The sequence below is a fragment of the Schistocerca gregaria genome, unplaced genomic scaffold (assembly GCF_023897955.1).
Source record: "Schistocerca gregaria isolate iqSchGreg1 unplaced genomic scaffold, iqSchGreg1.2 ptg000156l, whole genome shotgun sequence".
In the NCBI taxonomy this organism is placed as follows: Eukaryota; Metazoa; Arthropoda; class Insecta; order Orthoptera; family Acrididae; genus Schistocerca; species Schistocerca gregaria.
In genome coordinates, this window is record NW_026061720.1 from 3,195,435 (window position 1) to 3,217,104 (window position 21,670).

Sequence of the window (21,670 nt, forward strand, 5' to 3'; positions counted from 1 at the left end):
TCTTACTTTGTTCATTAAATGACTGTGGGGAACTGTATCGAACGCCTTGCGGAAGTCAAGAAACACGGCATCTACCTGTAAACCTGTGTCTAAGGCCCTCTGAGTCTCATAGTTTCCTGCTGCTTCCACACCTTTCCTTGACAATCATTAGATGCCAGGTTACTCCTGGATGCATCAGTGGACGGAATCCTACCCCACTGATTGAGCACCCATTCTGTGTTTTCCGGTACCCATCTCCACAGACCAGTGCTTTGGGGGAGGGATGTTAGCGTCATCTGTAATGGAGGCCACGTTGATAATGGGGAGACTTGGATTCTGTGTTGACCATAGTTGCCTGATATCCCAGTTTAGGTGGGGTCATCCCAAATATCTGGTTGGAAACCCAACTCCCAGCTCCCAATTGTACTTTGTTGGGATGGATAAAAATCATGGTTACATAAAAATGGACACCTTTTTATATAATGTTGTGCTCTTCACTTCAAATTGTTCATTACTGATTTCAATTGAGGGGCAGTCTTGACTTTAAACTTCTGCTTTTATTAAGAGCGCTAAGTTGCCATACTTGACTCAATAGACATTGTTTTTGAGCAGTGCATCAGTGGTCAATCTTGACAATGCTTTGTAATTCTCTGCTGAAAAAACTGAATAGGGTTGTGCAGTTTCTTTCCCCTGTTGCAGCCTTAGTCATCATGATGCCGATATATGATGATCATATCAAAACATTCAAAAGAGAAGTTGTGACGAAGGAAGCTGGGATAATTTTTACTTCCCCCTTGTTTTGCCATATGCCTCCTTAAAATTTGTTTTTTCACTTTTAACTAATTATTATTAACATATAAGAATATAACATGCATTTTCATAAAAGAGAAAGGTTGGCCCTCAGTTTTAAAGAATTTAACACAAGGTTGAATTTTGTTTATGTAATTGATTTTCTAATTTATATTGAGTATTCCAAAGTTAGTATCTTTTAGTATAGGGCAAAATCTCTCATTTTCATCTAACTTGAATTCTATTGTTGACTTGTAAGCAAATATAAATCTTGTAATAATTGCAAACATTTGGAATATGAAATGCTAGTATTCGTAAAGTGTCTATTTGGCTCTAGTTGGACACATGTTAGCAAAGCCAGCCCTTAATTAATTCTAAGGTAATTAACAGATTAGACAAAAGTGTTGCTTGCATAACTATATATATGAATTTCATGATTAAAACAAAAAATTCGGCCTAACTCTTGTAGTAGAAGAAACTGTTAAAAAGATGGATTTTTAGATGTATGATTTTAATTGCAATTTCTGTAAATTTAACTTTGAACAATGTGTAATTTTGGTACCTATTATTGTGGTGATATATAAGGGTCATGAGACAGTCAGTTCATGTCCAAGTTTCAGACAAGGAGGCTGTGTTGGTTAGAACAACCACGGTGCATCACCTTAACAGTGATGTAAGTGGTACACGAATAAGCCATGTGTTAAAGCAATGACAGTGTCTGTTCCATATGTACCTGATTATTCCGAAAGAACTGTGAATTATTTGGTTATGTTTTTATTGATGTAGATGTTCAACAGAAAACTATTGTAGCAGTATGTGGATGTTTGCCTGGAAACTAGTAATGAGCCTTATGGGAAATTGTGCACTGCCCATATATAACCGTGTATTATTGGGAGGTTGTGAAAAGTGAAAGTAAAAGACTGTGAAACACAGCTGTGCATCTGTCAGGTACATCATTTACAGTAGACAGTAGTGCACGTCCACCTCCCATGTTTCAGCCAGTATGCCAACACCGAGGACAACAGAGAAACAAAGCAGGCAAACCACAACAAAATGGCAGTTTACTTGCAGCACAGTATAAACTATGGTGAAAAATGATTTGACTTTAAAGAAAGTGTCTACACGACTTTAAAACCATTTTCACTGACAATGAAAAAGAGCTAATTTTCAGAATTTGTGTAAGTGATTTCTTGTAGATGGGGATTTGATGTTTGAAGAATGTGTGCAGTTAAAGAATTTTCTCAAGGAAGAAGAGAAGAACTTTTTAACCTGAAATTTGATTAGTGGAAGGAATTTTTTTCATTGTTATGAAAACTATGACAACTTCTTCAAACTTTTCCGTTTTGCTTCAGATGAGTTTTCAGCCTGATTATGAACACTTGGTGAGCTGAGAGGAAGCTTTTCCCAGCAGCAACTTTGGAAGCTGAAATAATAATGAAGATGATTTAGTGATTTACATGTCTCAAGTTTTGTTGCTTTCTTGATGAGAAAGAAGATTCTATGAAGGAGATTGAAAAGTGAGCAAAAATCTCAATAAGATGAAATACAGTGATTTGTTATTTTGAATTGTAGCCTGTGTGGGTTTAGTCTTGGTTTTTTAAAAATATCCCGATTTAGTACAGAAAAAAACTTGGTGACTGGTCTGTACTAATACAGCTGCCTTCTAAATGGGCAGTGCACAGCTCTTTTGCATTTTCTTGTGGGTGCCTATGACCCACAACTCTTATGCTCTAATAAGGTTGTTGACTCCAGGCTACCACTGGACGATGGTTTGTCTCACAGTAGTGGTTCTCTGTTTGAATGATGTCACTGTGGTGTATGACAAATTGACAGGCAACTTACCATGCTGCCAACCTTCCTGCCATAGGCTCACAAATTGGATAAGCCTGAAATGATTCTTCAGAGCATGTTTACGGACAACATAGTTAAAGGTTTTAATGAATCTGTCTCACAGAGATTTCTGTTCAATAGTAGATTATGATAAATATTCTGGCCAACGAAGTATCTGATTCCATTCATTTTGCAGCTATGTTTTCTCAATAATTGCAAATCTGCTGTTCAAAAATGGAAGCCTTTTGGATTAATATTTTGTTTGAAATTTCTTTCTTTTTCTTTGATGTTTGAGAATATTAATTACATTACACATTTCATTTTTTTCCAACTGTAAAATGGCATGTGTTTCACATTTTGAAATTATTTGGTTATGAAAATGCCTCATAGCACTTCTCTATCAAATAAAAACTGTTATAATTTTTCATAAACACCAGAACAGTTTCTGAAGTTAATATTGTAAAAATGTGCCTTTGATGCTTTGCACCGATGAGTTGAGTTGATCTATCTTTGTTAACTTTCTCAATGGTTTTAGTGAGGTTACTGAATGAGAGCAGTTGTGTTGGACCAAGTCTTTGACTTGATTGCACATGGAACCAAGTGCAGTTTTATCTGTTGGACTAAGCAATGTGAGCTCAGTGTATCTCATGAACTGTAATTTGTTTTTATAATTCTGCAACTTTGAAATCAGTGTCCATTTAAAAGTGACTCTTTTTAGCCAGTCACCAAAGCTTTAAAAATGTGGTGTTAATTGTTGATTACATTTGGAGATTTAGCAAAAGCTACAATGTTCTTTCATCTGCAAGTCAAGATATTAACTGAAACTATACGATCTAGAGCCCACAATGAATTGTACTGCTAAATATATTTGGATTGTGAGCTGAGCCACAAAATACTTCAAATCATGTCGATGATTGTTGGTACTGTTTTCTATGTAACAAATATCATTGGAACTCTATCCTACAGTGTCATATCCCAGCGTTACACTTCAGACAGTTCTGACAAAGAAATGTTACAGCTTTAATTACATCATTTCAAAAATTTCTTGTTGTTTGGAGTGAGGAACAGGACTCTTAGAAGGCACAGGATTTAATGTTCAGAGAGAAGAAATAAAGGACTTGGAAGATAAGTTGAATGGAATCGAAGGGATGGAAATCATGCATTGTTGACATTCCTACCTGGAATATCCATTGGTTGTTTTAAAAATGGTAAAATTCCACCAACCAATATGTTGGTGACTGCCAGTAGTGTAATGTGATGCAGCATGGAGGGGCAGCTGGTCAGCACACCTCTCTCGTGGGACTTTCTGACTGTGGATCCACTACTAATCGGTCAAGCAGCTCCTCACTAGATTCAGTGCATCCTGTACCAGTCACCCCCCACTGAGGAAAAATCGCTGGCAGTACCAGTAATCGAACCCAGGTCCGTCAAATGGTAGTCAGTTGAATGGGACGGCTAAGGAGGTAGACAATGGAATGGATAGTGTGTTAAAGAGCAGTTCTAAGATGAACATAAGACAAGGATAATGGAATGTAGTCAAGTCGAATCAAGAGATGCGGAGGGAGTTATGAGGGATGATCAACGAGTTTCCATTTGGAAGCTGTACGAGAAGGGGTCAAAAAGCTTCTACCCTAACAAATAAAGAATGAAAGAAATTTCATAATATCAATTTATTTGTCTATATGATACCTGTGTACACTAATACACTTGAAGGCATGCTCAGATAACTTCTGCAAACCATTCAAATAAAAGGTCTTTGATTTCAAGTCCAACGAAGCATCAGTCACTGCATCATCATCCTTTGAGGTATTTTTTTTAGGTTTGGGAAAAGGAAAAAGTGTGACACAGTCAGATCTGGAGAATATGGTAGGTGATGTAAGAATTCAAACCCGCAGTCATGCAGAGTTTCCAATGTTGCCTGGTCTTTGTGCACCGATGCATTGTCCTGACACTAAAGAGTACAGTGAGCCAATTTTCCACCCCTCATTTTCCTTATCTCTCTTCTCAAATTTGCACATGGAATTTTGTGTGTGTGTGTGTGTGTGTGTGTGTGTGTGTGTGTGTGTGTGTGTGTGTGTGTAGAGGGTGAAGGATGGTTTCATTGCTGTGACTCTTGTTCTGTCTCAGGATCAAAGAGTTGAACACACGTTTTGTCCATTGTGACATACCTTGCAAGAAAGCCATCTTCATTCACTTCAAATTGGGTGATGATTTCTTCACAACACTGCACGTATTCCCATATCTGATCTGCACTCGAGTCTTTGTGGACCCACTTAGATGAAACTTTCAGCACTCCCAAAATATCCACAACAGTGTCATGAGCACGCCCATGGGAGATTCCAAATGTGGTTTCAATGTCCTGCAAAACTGTATCGTGAATTGTAGTCACTGTTTCATCAGTGGCAGGCTTTCCATTCCTTGGTGCTTCTCTAGCACTCATTCTTCTGTGTTTGAAGTCAGACGCCCAGTTTTTCTCTGTTGCACAAGACAGAACACTGTTCGCAAGTGTATTCCGCGTGTTCTCCATAATTTCCTTGGAATTTGTTTCCTCCAAAATGAAGGTATTCAACCACTACACAGTTCCTTATTCTCCCAATATTCACCACTTTGCTTAAACTACAGTATACAGTGCATCTTAGTGGCTACACTAATGAAGGTGGAGCTGCAACATTTGACTTGCGTACCCATAAAGGGTCACCATAAAAGTAGGTGGTGGTGTTAATGTGACACATTACAGTAACTATCTGGGGCTAGAAACTTTTCAGTCACCCCTCATATGCGAATCGGGCAAAATTATAATGAGAACTGAGGCAACCACCCTACCAGTGCACCAGGTTGAAGATGCCCACTTGGTAGAACACTGTGTCCAGCTTTGTCAAGAAGTCCGTCACTGCTTGCTGCACATCCCCTTGCAACAGGATTCATTGATCCTTCAAGACCTTTCTAAGGGACCAAAGGCACGATAAGCACACAGGTAGAGATCAGGACTGCAGGGTGGCTACTCGAGTGTCTCCCACTTTAGCTGGTGCCTGCATTATGGGGATGTGTATTATCCAACTTGATGCACAATGGTGGTTTTCAACAGAAGTGCTCTTTCATACACATTCTTCAATGTATGATGGATGTCTACCAGTGTTTGCCTTCCAGCAGCTGAGAAAAGAACAACAGTATGTGATCCTGTTTGGACATATTTGGTAATTACACTGCCGTAGTTCGAATTTTTATATTTACTACATGCACTTCAGAAAGGCACAAATGTCACACATTGCTGCTGTAACCACACTGGAGTCATGCTACTTTGCTCTTACTCTGTGGCAACACCCTTGAATGGGAACTTTTTTATTGTCCATTACACAAGGTTTGTCCGGAAAATACGTATAAAAGTTGAATAATGTCTTTATGTTAGAGATTGCAGTCACCGCCAGCTCGGACTACTGCTGTATTCAATCCCATCAACGCTCAGTTTGAGTCAGAGCACTCTGTGTGAAGGTGGGCTTGTTGACACTTACCCTTTTTCACCTGCCGTCGGCATGGAGCTCTTTCTGATTGAGGAACAGTGCGTCAACATCAAGTTTCTTGCAAAGGTATGCAAAAATGGCCTTGAGATTTTTAAGGTTTTGAAACAGGTTTACGGATACAATTCTCTAAAGGAACCAACAGTGAACAAGTGGTTAAAAAGGTTCTGGGTTGGCCGAGAAGAAGTGAACGATGACCCTCTCCCAGGATTCCCGTCGACATCGAGTTCTGATGCAAATGTTGAACGAAATCGGGCTTGTGTTCTTAAAGACCGTAGATTCACAGTAAGAATGATTGCTGATGAGCTGTCACTCACCAAAACAATCGTTCACGAAATCCTGACACAAAAACTTGAAATGAAGAAATTGTGTGCATAAATCATACAGAAGCTCTTGACGCCAGATCAGAAAGCAAAGAGGGTCGAGTGCTGTGAGGATTGGTTGGAAGCAGAGGAACGAGGGGACTTTCTCAACTCAGTCATCACTGGAGACGAGTCCTGGTTTTACGGATTCGATGTGGAGCTCAAATCTCAAAGCAAGGAATGGAAACTAGCAGGAGAACCAAGAACAAAAAAAGTCGCGAGTCCAATTTGAAGACAATGTTGATCATTTTCATTGAGTCTAGGGGCATTGATCCTGGCAACAGAAATTTTTACATTGAAGTTCTGACACATCTCAGAGCTCGTGTGGCCCGAGTTCGACCGGAGTTGGCAAAAGGGGGCAGGTCGATCCTTCATCACGAAAATGCGCCCCCACTTGCACGTTGCTCGTTGTGCGCGAGTTTTTGGCCCGAAGGTCGATAAACGTGACAGAACATCCACCTTATTCACCCGATTTAGCCCTGTGTGACTTCTTCATGTTCCCAAAATGCAAAATGGTGCTTCGGTGGCGGCACTTGGGAGATGTGGAAGCCATCAAGGTGGAAACGACACAGCAACTGAACAACATCACAACTGAAGACTTTCAGCAATGTTATCAACAGTGGAAACAGCGTTGGCAGAAGTGTATCACATCTCAGGGCAAGTACTTTGAAGGAGGCCATATTGTAATACCTGAATAATTGTAAAATAAAGTTATTATTCAACTTTTATACATACTTTTCGGACAAACCTCGTGGATTAGGAAATGAGACACTGAAGATAATAGAAGTGTTTTGTTATTTGGGTAACAAAATTATTGATGACGGCTGACACAGAGAGGATATAAAATGCAGGCTGGACTGTCTGATGGACAGAATATCTGAAAAAGAGGAATATGTTAGGAGTGGATATAAATTTAAATGTTAAGGAGTCTTTACTGGAGGTATCTGCCTGAACTGTAGCCTTGCTCCAAACGAGATGTGAACAACAAGCAGTTCAACTAGAAAAGGATGGTGTCTTTTGAAATGTGTTTCTAGGAAGAAATTTTGAAGATTACGTGGATAAAACATAAAGGTAAACTCTGTGCATCGGTACTGGCCGACCACCGTGTCATCGTCTGCCAATGACGTCCGGCACACCACTATCCTGCCTGTTTCAGTTTTCTTGACCTCGAGACCTGCTTGCTTCAGTAGCTTCTCATTTGGCATCACAAGGGTGAATGTACACCATTCCAGTCCTCTCACCTAGAAAAAAAATCCATGGCAGTACCGGGAATCTAAACCTGTGTCCTCCCCATGATAGGCAGCAGCAGTGAACACAAAGTTACGGAGGTGGATAGATGACTATGACTGCTACTAGATACCCTCTGTGATGCACCTAGAGGTGGCTTATGGAATAATTATGCAGTTGCAGATCAAATTACTAAGAAAATGGTACTGAATGAAATTGAGGAGAAAAGAAATTTTCAGCACAACCTGACTAAAAGAAGGAACAGGTTGATAAGATATACCCTGATGCATCAAGGAATCATCAATTTGGTATTGGTGGGATTTCAGTGAGGGGAGGAAAAACTGTTGAGTGGGAAATACAGTAATACAGTAAGCAGGTTCAAATGGATGTAGGCTTGCGTGTGATATTCTAGCATTGAGAGCTGCATGAAACCAGTCTTTGGACTGAATACCTCAACAAAAACAGTTGGCTGTATGTAGGAATTTCCTGTGGTCAGGAAAGCAATGAGAAAGGATTTTCTGATAAAGAAAACTGCAAATACTATACATTAATGTGGTGTAAAATGTTTCTTGAGCTGTTTATGAGGCCAGAGAAATCTTATATTAGTTCTTTTGGCATAAAAAACCTGTACAGGATGATTAATCTACCCATACCCATGGGTTTTATGCAACTTGCAATGCCTACAAATGTCATGGGCAAGATTTTCATTTCTCTCACCCACTACATGCAAATTACTAGTCCTACATAAAAAAAATGAACAGGGTCTTTTTTGTGGGAAATTTAATGTAGCCATATTTTTGGTGTGGGGGGGGGGGGGGTTGGGGGGTGGGTGGGTGGTTCATTTGTTAGAGGCCCAAATGCATTTTTCTTGAATAACACAAAAACTGTGGTCTCCAACAAAAACTGATTGTAGTTCAAAATTTAATGTAGTTAATTTTCATACAAAAAGGTCCTGTTCATTGTTTTCGTAGGCCTAACAATGTGCATGTAGGGAGGAGAGAAGATTAAAATCATGGGTGTGGTTCTTGAAGATGTTGCAGATTCCATAAAACTTTATGGCAGGGGCAGCCGAATAACCCTGTGTATGATCCAGATGATTCAACAACATGCTTAGTACACCTCATGTTCAAACATGGCTGCTGATAGAAAATAGGTAGTTCATATTGGCTTTGTGTATCCCCGTTATGTGACTGAAGTAAAGAAGAGGATGTGGGATGTTCACTGTCAACTTTTATACCCACATTGGTAAGGCAAAACACATTAAAATATACAGGGCATGGCAGAAAAGTAAGTACCATTGTGGGAAAAGGATTCATGAAATCATTTCTTCAGACATATGTCATAGCGGTAATCCAACTTTTCTATGCCCTCTTCATAGAAAGATACCACCAGTGAAGACATCCAATACTGATCACGCTTTCTTACATCATCATTGGTGTTGAAGCACCTTCATCCTACTTGATGATGAAGTAAAAGTGGTAGTCAGCAGATGTGAGATCAACACTGATTGGCAGGTGGTCGAACTGTTCCCAACTGAATTGTTTAGTAAGGTTTTCAGTGCCACCAGCACAAATGAAATGTGATGTCATGAAGCAACATAATAATTCAATTGAGAATTTCGCATCTTTTGTTTTGAATAGTGTGATGGAGTTCTCTTGGTGTTTTGCAGTGTCATACCGCTTTCATGATTCCAGCTTGGAGAAGGAACTCAACAAGCGGAATGTCTCATTGGTCATAGAACCCACTGCACCAGATTTTTTGCACTGACAACTTCATTCTGATTTCTTTTTTTTTGGGGGGGGGGGGGGGGGGGGAGGGGAGGAGGAATATTGTTGGATTCTGAGTTCCGTCACTCCAGACATTGTTGTTTTTGTTTTGGAGTGTCATGAAAAACCCAAGTTTTATCACCAGTCATGATTCTATTTAAGAATTCATCTTCCTTATTACTGTATTCAGTGCTGAAATGTCAAAACACTGCCAAGGTACATGATTTTGTAAGCATTTTTGAAACAGATTTCACAAAAATTTAAGCAATTTATGACTGAGTCATGCAAAACAGTTTTTGAAATACATTCTTATTGTGAACCATGTATTTTCATGAATTTTTCTCACCCATACCATCAGTGACAACAGAAGGCTGTCCAACACATGCTTCATCATGAGTGTTTCTTCAACTGTCTCATCCACTTCCTCACCATAAATGTCTACAAGTTGATGAATTTCAGCTGGCTTAATGTTCTGTGTGTTGAAACAAAACATAACAGAGCGCACTTCACAGTCACTGGGCTCAAAGGCTGTCTTAAAGATTTTGACTGATCACTAACAAATATAAATACCACAAAATTTAGCTGCAGAGTCAACTGTGGAAAGACAATGAACCAGAGAAATGTGTGAACCTACAACACAAGTGCTGCAGTGGCAGCCGAATGATTTGGTACTTACTTTCAGGATGCACCTCATACTTTGAACTTCTATGAAAGTGCCCGTTACCTTTCAATGTAAATTTTTGCTTATGATGGAAACTATGTTGAAACAGTGTGTTTTGTTTATCTTTCTCTAGTCATGACAGGTAATGTGATTCAAGGACAGAGAGGTACTTTCTGACTTACCTGAGTCAAGCTCCAACTCTTCTGCCCTGTACAGCTACTTGCTTTTATCCTGAGGTTGTTACTCTCTGGCCTGCAGCTGCTCCTAAAAAAACGGCATACATTGTGTGTAAAAAAAAAAAAAAAAAAAAAAACTACATTTACAAAGAATTTGTGGGGTCAGAGGAGATAGAGATACACTTAATTACATGTCACTGGTGTGAACCATGTTGCTGATATGGATCCGTTAAAGGTTTGATGTTAGTAATGCTCGAGATATGGTGTGACTATTGGTATAGGGGCATTTCAGAAAATATCGCCTGTCTACATTATGGCACAACTGGAATATGCTTTCTCAAAACAACCAAGTGTGAATAATGACAATGCATTCAGCTGACTGGTAACCAGTGCTTCATATTCCAACATCGTCTCCCCCTATAAAAAAAAAAAAAAAAAAAAAAAAAAAGAAAAGAAAAGAAATTTAGAGGCAGTCACACAAAATAAAGCTTCTTTTTCTCTCCCAAACACATGAAAAGTGTGTGTATGTAGTTTTTTGTTTTAATACACCCTGTATATGAAAATAGCTGTCACCATTACCTACACTGCTTACATGGTGTTAATTTGCACACAGAGTTCTGGTTGTTCCACTGGAAAGCTTACCAAGACATATACAGCATTAAGCCAATACTCGCTTGTAACTTAAAAATGTACACAGCTCAAAGGTAGTACAACTACAACTCTGCAGAATTATAGTCTCTTTCATGCAGTACACAGTTTTAACCTCTGGGATAAGCTACGAAGTAATTACTCCATGCCATACAAAAAAACAAAACAGCCTCACTGTTAATATTTCTCATATATGTAATAGGTAATGGGAACAACGGAACCAACAAAATTAAGAAGACCATTAGCATTTTTTAAAATTCATCTATCTTTTACAGAAATGAACAGTAAACTTCAACCATTTCGTAGGGACGTTACAACATTAGCAAACACTGTGTTATGATTTGTGACCATGCATTATATATATTATTTGGCACTTCAGTTCCATGGAACACTATTTAATGTGCAGCTATATAAATGATTATTTTTGTTACTCAACATGCATAATATTACTTAAAGGTTAATTTTATCATCAACTTACAGAAACAGTTAGGTTAAGAAACATCGATGTATGCCGATGGTTACTTTGCAGCCTGCTACATTGTGTTGAAACCATAGGCTAGGTGGAAGACTCACTGGACGAAAAGTTGTTATAACTACATACATACATGGGTGAAAAGCAGTTCTGCTGGTCTCAAAAAACTTTATTGTGCGCTTCTGTTCCAAATGACAACTTAAATGAAATTTCATATCTGCAATAATTTCACCAATAAGGTGGGCTACAAGTAGGTTGTAATATTCTGACCTGAGTCGCTCTTCAGCAAGTAGAGCTACATAATATGTGCTACTGTTTTTACATGAACACTAACACTAGTCATGTTTGCAATAGAAACAATAATTAGGTCCAATACATTTAAAATTGTATGCCTACAGCAAGCAACACTACAGCCATAATGTACTGCTTGTTCAAAATGAAAATTCATCAACATACTTGCACTACACACTGAAATTCCTTACATCCATTCTCTCTTGCTGCAATAATGCTTAAACTCATAGACAAAGACAATTGTACATTGTTGTGGGGAACTAGAAGAGCTAATAAATGTAACTAAATAATATCTGTATTCATTTGAGTTTGTTTCACCAAGATCCAGATTATGTTGTCACTTTTGTCCCCTTGTTCTTTCATTATCTGATTGTAGTTTTCAATTTTGGGCAGTTGATATAAGTCTGTCTTGTAACTCCTTCATGTTCATTGTTATTGGCAATAACTTTATTAGCACGTATTATCTTTGATGACAATACAAAACTTGATAAACAAGTCAATGCAATCTGTGCCAGCACTTAATTATTAAAAAAACCTCTTTCAAAATTTGTTTACATTCAGTGCTATTCATTTTGTTCTAAGGCTTGTGTTTAGTATAAATAACCAGTAGTGCAACTGTAGGCCTTATCAGTTTCAACATTAAAACTGTAATGTGTAAGTATTCAGAGCATTTGCCTTAATTTGATCCCATAGATTGCCACTTTACTGATGTGGGATTTCATAAACTAGAAAGAGCATCTCTCTTGAAATATTTACAAATGGAATACTGTTGAAACATGTATGTACATTTCGACACAGTTATACAATTGAAAATGTTGACAGATGCTCCTAAAATTTCTTTTGCAACTTGAATACTGAAACATGTTCTAGGAACTACTTTAAAATATTAAAATCCTACAAGAGTCTCTACACTGGAAGACACTGTATTTCATTTTTATATTATTGCAGAGGGGCAGGAGCAAGATGAGGTACTTCCAGGGAATGACTGGCAAGTAGAAGTAATTATCAATATTGCAGGTTCCAGTACTGACCATGGTCTTATTATCATCCAGTTGGAAACATTCACACAATGTTAGTCACAACAGAAGCACTTCCACTACAATGGTTGTGACAAGTATGCTCCTAAACCCTGTTGTTCTCATCTACTTTCACGTGGTTTACATTGTTCATTGATAAACAATAGCATCCTAGCAGACACTGTAGAAATAAACTTGGTCCAAACAAGTACAGTATAACAGATGTCAATGAAATGAGAAGTTTATTTTACTTCACACAGTCACACCAGGAATCCTCAATACACATTTATGAAAGAAATTAAGATTACAACTTATAAAACCTTGAGCTGTTATCCAAAGCCACTGAAAGAAAACTTTGTTTGAGTAGTGACAAGTTAGCAAGAACCAATACCTCATTTCTGTTTCAGAAGAATGTATCTAACAAGAAGCAAAATTTCATCCACTCATTTAATACATGGGAAAGTGTGGCTCCATATGTGTTTGCACTGTCCACTGGTCGTTTCCAAAGGGGAAACACAAGTCAGGGAGCAATTTTCCATAAGAGGTGAAATTAATGAGTTAAAGAGGCACAACATATTTTGGGGGGAAAGAAGGGAGGCTGGAGAGATGTGTGTTACAAGGTTATGGCAGGCCCAATGTATAACGTTTCTATTTTGATGTAGAGTTCACATCAAGATGTCATTTTTCATGAACAACACTGTGTGAACAAAAAAGAGCTCTCATGCATACTAAACATCAATGACCCGCTGCCTACTCGAATAATGAAGGTTTCTTTATGGACCGCATTTTGATCACTTGCGAGAAGCAATCACTAGTTTATTGTGGGCTGTAATGATTTCAAATGTAATATCTCATTTCACCTCATACAATTTGTAACTTTGGCATTCTGCTGTGATTACTGCATTGCTGAACAAATCAAAGAAGTCAACAACAGTGAGCCAAGATAAGGGACTTCATTTTATTTATTTATTTATTTTTTTGTATAATACCCACCACTCTGCCTGTGTCATGTTAATAGAAACTGACAGTCTTAGCAACCGCAATGGTTCAATTTTCACTTTCATAAAAAGAAAACCAGACTGTCTGTGGGTTTGGTGTTCAGCAGGAGGCAAAACCTTGTTAGTGGTCTGGCTGTGAGACTTGAAAGCATTCCACTCCCCATGCTACATCGCTGCGTTTTGAGAGAACTGTCAGGAGGTGGCAGTGTTCTGCTTGGAAGGTCCTGAAACACACAAAGTGTGGCAAAAATTATTATTGGGACAGTAATGCATTAAGTCGGTAGAACCACTGTACTGAATAACAACCAGAAGCATTTCTATAAGTATTGCGTATGAGTGCAGCTTATGGGAACTATATGAATGTGAGTTGAAAATCCCTTTCTTATCTGCAGGTATTTACACTAGATTATAGCACAACAGCTGTAGGGACCTTGATTAAGTTTATTTAGTGTAAATACAGAAAATTGCATCAGTATCATTTCATTCTTTTCAACAGAACAACCAAAGGAAATAGAAAATCTAGCTGAGGAAATTAATAAATTACACCACAAAATTCAATTCACTTCCTATCACTGTAGAAATGAAACACCAGAAAACATTCACAAAAGTTGTATATAAATATGATCAAACTTCCACGAAGCCAACAATTACCAGTGTTACCATCCGTAACTCTTCAGATCACAATAAAAAAGTGTTCTTCAGAAGAATGTTTAATCACATGCTTAAAGACCCAATGGATTCAAGTGAAAGATAAAAATAAACACAAATTGTAAAATCAGCTGCCTCCAGTTATGAATACAATCCAGCTGTAATACATAAATTAAACCAACCAGTTTCTTTACAACCACCCACAAACAGGAAGACCATCTTTGTAATAAGCTGACTTTCCTCAAGGAAGGTTTCATACCAAATTGCCAACCTCTTCAAGTTGTATGTCATACAAACAAGCTTCTTCGCAAGCAACAAAATACAGAATAATATCATCCAAAGTACTGAAAGCACTAAGCAAGAATATAAAAAACCAGGTATGTCCAAACTTCTGCAATAAACAAACTTGTAGAAGCACAGGGATGCACTCTGTCTTAACATACAGAACAAATCCAACTTTGCAGAATGAGTTACTGGGCAAGAATTGTGGCAAACAGTGTAGAAAAGAACCAGGCAAGAAATTTGACTTTCTTGAAGGAACTGAAATATCTTTCAACACAGATACAGCACCAGCCTACCTACTCAATGACAAGTTTCGCCTTCACAATTATGAAGACTTACTATTATATATATATATATATATATATATATATATATTCCAAGACTTACCAAAAGGGAAAGTGCTGGCAGACAGGCACATGAACAAAACACACAAACACACACACAGATTTACGAGCTTTCGCAACTGGCAGTTGCTTCATCAGGAAAGAGGGAAGGAGAGGGAAAAATGAAAGGATGTTGGTTTTAAGGGAGAGGGTAAGGAGTCATTCCAATCCCGGGAGCGGAAAGACTTCCCTTAGGGGAAAAAATGGACAGGTGTGTACACACACACACACACACACACACACACACACACACACACACACACACACCTGTCTGCCGGCGCTTTCCCGCTTGGTAAGTCTTGGAATCTTTGTTTTTAATATATTTTTCCCATGTGGAAATTTCTTTCTATATATATATATATATATATATATATATATATATATATATATATATATATATATATATATATATATATAACATGCCCCCTCTCAATCTCTCTTTGCATCTTACCTACATTGACATCACTATATAAAATCTTGCATGATATATCTAAACCTTCTACTCTTGTTTTAAAAAGTAAAGTTCATGTACATATCAAGAGCTGCAAATATTGGAACTTCACTTTATTCAAAACTGAACATGAATGCCCAAAAATAGAGAAATAAAGTACTTACCCACACAATTTTATTGTCTCTGAGCAAAGTATATTATATCTTTATAACACGCATCAGTTGTACAGTGCATGCTGGATGCTGGCTGAGTTTAGTAATCAATTGTGTCTCATGGGCTTGACTATTGTCTAAAGTAGTGATGGAAGGAATTGACACCGTGAATGTTGCATAGAGGGCTATGTGAGTATCTTTTCTGAGTAGCACATTGCAAATCATCCCAGATATGCTCAATGTTCAAACCTGGGGAGTTTGGTGGCCAGTGGAAGTGTTTAACTTTAGAAGAGTGTTCCAGGAGCCACTCTGTAGCAATTCAGAACATGCCAAGTGTATCATTGTCCTGCTGGAATTGGCCAAGTCCATCGGAATCCCCAATGGACAGGATGCTTATATATGTGTCAACTTTCAGGGTCATACCTAGCCATGTCACTCCAAATGCACGCCTCCTACACCATTACAGAGCCTCCACCAGCTTCAACAATCCCCTGCTGACATGCAGTGTGTGGTGTCTCTGCCAGACAGCACACTTGCTAGGTGGTAGCCTTTAAATCGGCCGCGGTCCGGTAGTATACGTCGGAACCACGTGTCGCCACTATCAGTGATTGCAGACCAAGTGCCGCCACACGGCAGGTCTAGAGAGACTTCCTAGCACTTGCCCGAGTTGTACAGCCAACTTTGCTAGCGATGGTTCACTGACTTCTATGCTCCCATTTGCCGAGACGATAGTTAGCATAGCCTTCAGCTACGTTATTTGCTACGACCAAGCAAGGTGCCAGTATCCGTACTATTGATATTGTGAATCATGTACCATAAAGAGCGAAGTTCTCCATTAATGGATTAAAGTTAAGTATTCCACCAGCTACGTCCATTTTTCTCAATTCTAATTCTCTTGTCATGTTCCAGACATCATTCCAGCCTGCGTGAGCTGAGACGCGTGCATTTCGGCCTCCTTTAGGTATACGGATTGGCTCTCCTGCCAAACACAACACAGTGTCCATTCAAGAGGATGTCTCCATGCATGTACGTGTCCATCTGCACGACACACTTTGAAACGAGACTCGTCCAACCAGGCAACAAGTTTCCAGTCCAGTATCGGCGTTGATGGACCCAAGTGAGGCAAAAAGCTTTGTCTCATGCAGTCATCAAGGGTACACAAGTGGACCTTCAGCTACAAAAGTTCATATCAATGATGGTTCATACTCTTACACTTGTTGATGGCCCAACATTGAAGTATGCAGCAATTTGCAGAGGGGTTGCACTTCTGTCACTTTGAACAATTCTCTTCAGTTGTTGCTCCTGTTCTTGGAGGATATTTTTTTGGCAGTAACGATGTTGGAGATCTAATGTTTTACCAGATTCCTGATATTCACTGTATGCTCATATGGGAAAATAACCACTTCATTATTACCTTGGAGATGCTTTGTCCCATTGCTCGTACACCCACTATAACACCACATTCAAATTTACGTAAATCTTGATAAGCTGCCATTGTAGCAGCACTAAGCAATCTAGCATCTGTGCCAGACACATGTTGTCTTATATAGGCATTGCGGACTGCAGTGCCATATTCTGTATGTTTACATATCCCTGTATTTGAATACGCATGCCTGTGCCAGTTTTGTTGGCAATTCAGAGTATGTATATATCCTGTGAGAAGATAATGATATATTACCAATCCACATACTATGATGGAAGAGGTACATGATAGGGAATGTGTTGTGTTGTTTGGCGGTTGATGGTATTCTGGTATCATTTCCCCCCCCCCCACCCACCCCCCACCCCCCCCCAAAAAAAAAAGCCAGTTACCTTGATATGCTCTGGCTGTTACTATGACTGGCTGACTGCCGAGATACAGTCTTTTCCCAGTAATATGGTGCACTGGCACATTGGGCTCAGGCTGTGGCAGATGTTGCGGACCAGGTGTTACGAGGTATGCTGAATTGGCAGGGGTGGTCCTATTCCCTCATTTTCTAGGCCACCAGGCATTAGAAAGGTGGGCTTGTTTCTATCAGCATATATGAAGGACAGAGTCGACCAAGCAGCTGTCAACCACATCAAAAATTTAATGAACAAAATCATTTCTGCCCTTGCCACAGGTGATGCAGATATAATGTGCTGAATGTGGATAGATCCTGATAACAGACTGGAAATTGTGCCCACCACCACTGGTGCACACATGCTGAAACTGATTAAACTCCATAAAATCTTCGTGACACCATGTCACATAAGCCAAATATGGTGTGAATACCTTAGGTCTAATTAGTTCGGATGCTGTAACTTTTGAGACAATCTGTATATCCTCTGTCCATAGCAGGTTAAAAACCTTATTGTGCTGTCCGAGCCTTTGATATGTTCTCAGAAAGAGGCAAAACCACCACACATTTCAACTCACCTACTGTCCAGTTTGTGTTGTGTTTGCTCCACTGACAACATGTACATTTTTATGCCTCAGTAGTCTTCTGCAAGGGTCCCACTGCATGCATCTTGCCATCACAATATTTGGCTGAAAACTAGTACTCATGGGTCTGCAGCGATTCCTGTTGTGTTTGAGACTGACTGTCAATGGCAACTTACAACGTTCACCTCTATGACTAACAACAAGTTTGGGTCTTAATGTGGCCACTTTTATTATTATGCCACATTATGTGGTTGCAAGTGGTACAGCATTCCTTGCAGACACGCTGGACAGTCTTCACTGACACACCAACAAATTGGGCAGCTTAATTCACTGGCACATCCAAAGACAATAGCTTTAATCTGTGGTTTCAATCCATTGTACTACACTGACTCCTTATAGTCGACTGGCACATACACATTTCTTCAATGATGTGGCTTATGTCAGCAGTGAAGGCTCAGATGACTGGCAGGTATCAGTTCCACTCCATGTACAACACTTCAAAGGGACCTGTGTCCTCTTTTAAGATGGCAAACTTATAGGGCTGTTAACACAATTTTTAAAGTACACTCTAAGGAAAGAAGAGAGTTGCACAACACAGAAATTATCTAAAGGGTTGTAACGACTAGATTTGATGTTCATGTGCACAGAAACAAATGTTTGCAATTTCAGAACATTTGGATGAGTTGGTCACCAGGAAGAGCATCACAAACTGAGGGAGTCATTAATGCATTGACAACCTGTAGCCCATATGCAAGCAGTAATTCGGTTTGATATTTGTTGATACAGTTGTTGGATGTGCTCCTGGGGAATATCATGCCAAATTCTGTCTAAATTGTGGACTGGAGCACTGAAATCTCAATATGTTTGCAGGGCCCTGCCCATAGCACTCCATTCTCAATTGGGCGTGGCAGGTCTCGGAAAGCATAAAGACAAGCAGTAGAAGCTCTTTTCATTACCACACTGACATGTGAACAGTTTACAGACTTAGTCTTTCCAAAATGCTTCCACCCTTTCCCCAAACGCCAATGACTGTGCACATTTCGACATCATCTTGTCTCCTACTTACAGTGACAACTGCACTCTTTTCTGTGGCTCCCAACATGCTTTATATACCCTTGACTGCTAGTGGTGCCTTCTGTGAGTGGTCACTGCATGTCGATTTTGGTCACATTAATGTGATGGACCGGACCGTGTATCTACACAATAAAGAAAAACCCAGTGTAGCACATCAACTGTATTCCATCACACAATATGCAAGTTTTTTCCACAGAAACTGAAAATTTCTTGATTCATTCCCCTGTTGAAAAAGAGTGATAAGTTTAAAACAGCAAACTACAAACTTGTCTCACTTCTCCCAACTTTCTCTAAGGTTTTAGCGATACTAATGATGTATACAGTCACACATTATCTTAATTGTGGAATCTGATAAACAGTAATCAGCATGGATTTCTAGCTGGGAGAAGTGCCGAAACAGCTGTACTGGAATACACAAAAGATATAAATAGTAAATTGGAAGAGGCATAAGTGTTTTTGGGATAAATCTAGATCAGTCAAAAGCCTTTGACACTGTTGACCACAGCATACTTTTGAAACATTTGAAGCTATAAGTATCAAAGGACTGGAAAAAAAGTGGCATGAGTTGTATCTGGAAAAAGAGGATGCAGGTGGTTGAAAGTACAGCACCAAAAGAAGTGTATTATTCCCCTTGCTGTTCCCCATTTACATTAATTATACTCAGGTGTCAGAGAGAAAAGCTAGAATCATGTTACTTGCTGATGATACTAGTTTAATTGTTTGTTATATGAAGCAGTCATTGCACAGTACTGTGGACCATCTCCTACAAGATACACAAAAATGGCTCAGCGCAAACAAGCTAACACTGAATGCAAAAAAAAAAAAAAAAAAAAAAAAAAAAAAAAAAAAAAAAAACTAATTATGTGCAAAATGGAAGAATAAGTGAACATGACGACCTACATCCCACTATGGAGGGAAACAACTTGAAACAGTACAGTGTGCAAAATTCCTGGGTATGCACATTGATGAGAAGATAAACTGGAAATGCCGTGTGGTGAGCTTAGCACTAAAACTAAATTCAGCATGTTTTGTACTTAGAATTATTCTAAGAGTGTGTAGTAACGACTGCACCAGATTAGTATATTTTCAGTCAATTGTGGCCTATGGGATAGTATCCTGGGGAAAAAGAAATTGTCGCCTAAATGAGATTTTCAAATTACAAAAATGCGCTATTCAGGTAATGACCCAGAACCCACATCAAACACATTGTAGGCCCCATTTTAAAGCATTGAAAATTTTAGCAATTCCATCATTATACATTCTGAAATGTCTGTTGGTGATCAAAAGAAAGCAGGACAAAATTAAAACCAATACAGATTACCATACACGGCAATGTAAAGATCTCCACTTACACGCTGGAACACGGACCCTAAGTCAGAAGCATGTATGTAATCAAGGCATCAAACTTTTTAATGCACTACCAAAACATATCAAAGAGCTGGAAAATTGGGATAAATTTAAAACTGTTATAAAGAACCACATGCTTGACAAATGTTATGCTGTAATAAGTGAATAGCTCTGCAAAACTGTATAAGGATTTAATTTCATGTGACAAATGAAATTTCATCAATGAATATGTCTGGCAAACCCATAAGAAGATCAATAACCACATGCTTAACAAATGTCACAACAGTATAAGTGAATAGCTCTGCTCAACTGTACAAAAATATATGATGTGACAAATGGAATCACAACATAAGGGAATAGATCTCTCCACCACATAATTTCTTGTGTTATAAAAACAGTTATTTGTTGTATATTGTATTAAACATAAGATAAATTCATATGAATGTAGCACAAATGTGATCATTGGGATTTTGTGGTCTTTAGTCCTGAGACTAGTTTGATGCAGCTCTCCATGCTGCTCTATCCTGTGCAAGCTTCATCATCTACCAGTAACTACTGCAACCTACATCGTTCTGAATCTGCTTACTGTATTCATCTATTGGTCTCCCTCTACGTTTTTTACCTTCCTTGCTGCCCTCCAATACTAAATTGGTGATCCCTTGATGCCTCAGAACAAGTCTTACCAACCGATCCCATCTTCTAGTCAAGTTGTGCCACAAACTCCTCTTCTCCCTGATCCTATTCAATACCTCCTCATTAGTTATGTGATCTACCCATCTAATCTTCAGCATTCTTCTGTAGCACTACATTTCGAAAGCCTCTATTCTCTTCTTGTCCAAACTATTTATTGTCCATGTTTCACTTCCATACATGGCTACACCCCATACAAATACTTTCAGAAATGTCTTCCTGACACTTAAATATATACTCGATGTGAACAAATTTCTCTCCTTCAGAAACACTTTCCTTGCCATTGCCAGACTACACTTTATATCCTCTCTACATTGACCATCATCAGTTATTTTTCTCCCCAAATAGCAAAACTCCTTTAGTACTTTAAGGGTCTAATTCCCTCAGCATCACCCGACTTAATTCGACTACATTCCATTATCCTCGTTTTGCTTTTGTTGATGTTCATCTTATATCCTCCTTTCAAGACACTGTCCATTCCATTCAACTGCTCTTCCAAGTCCTTTGCT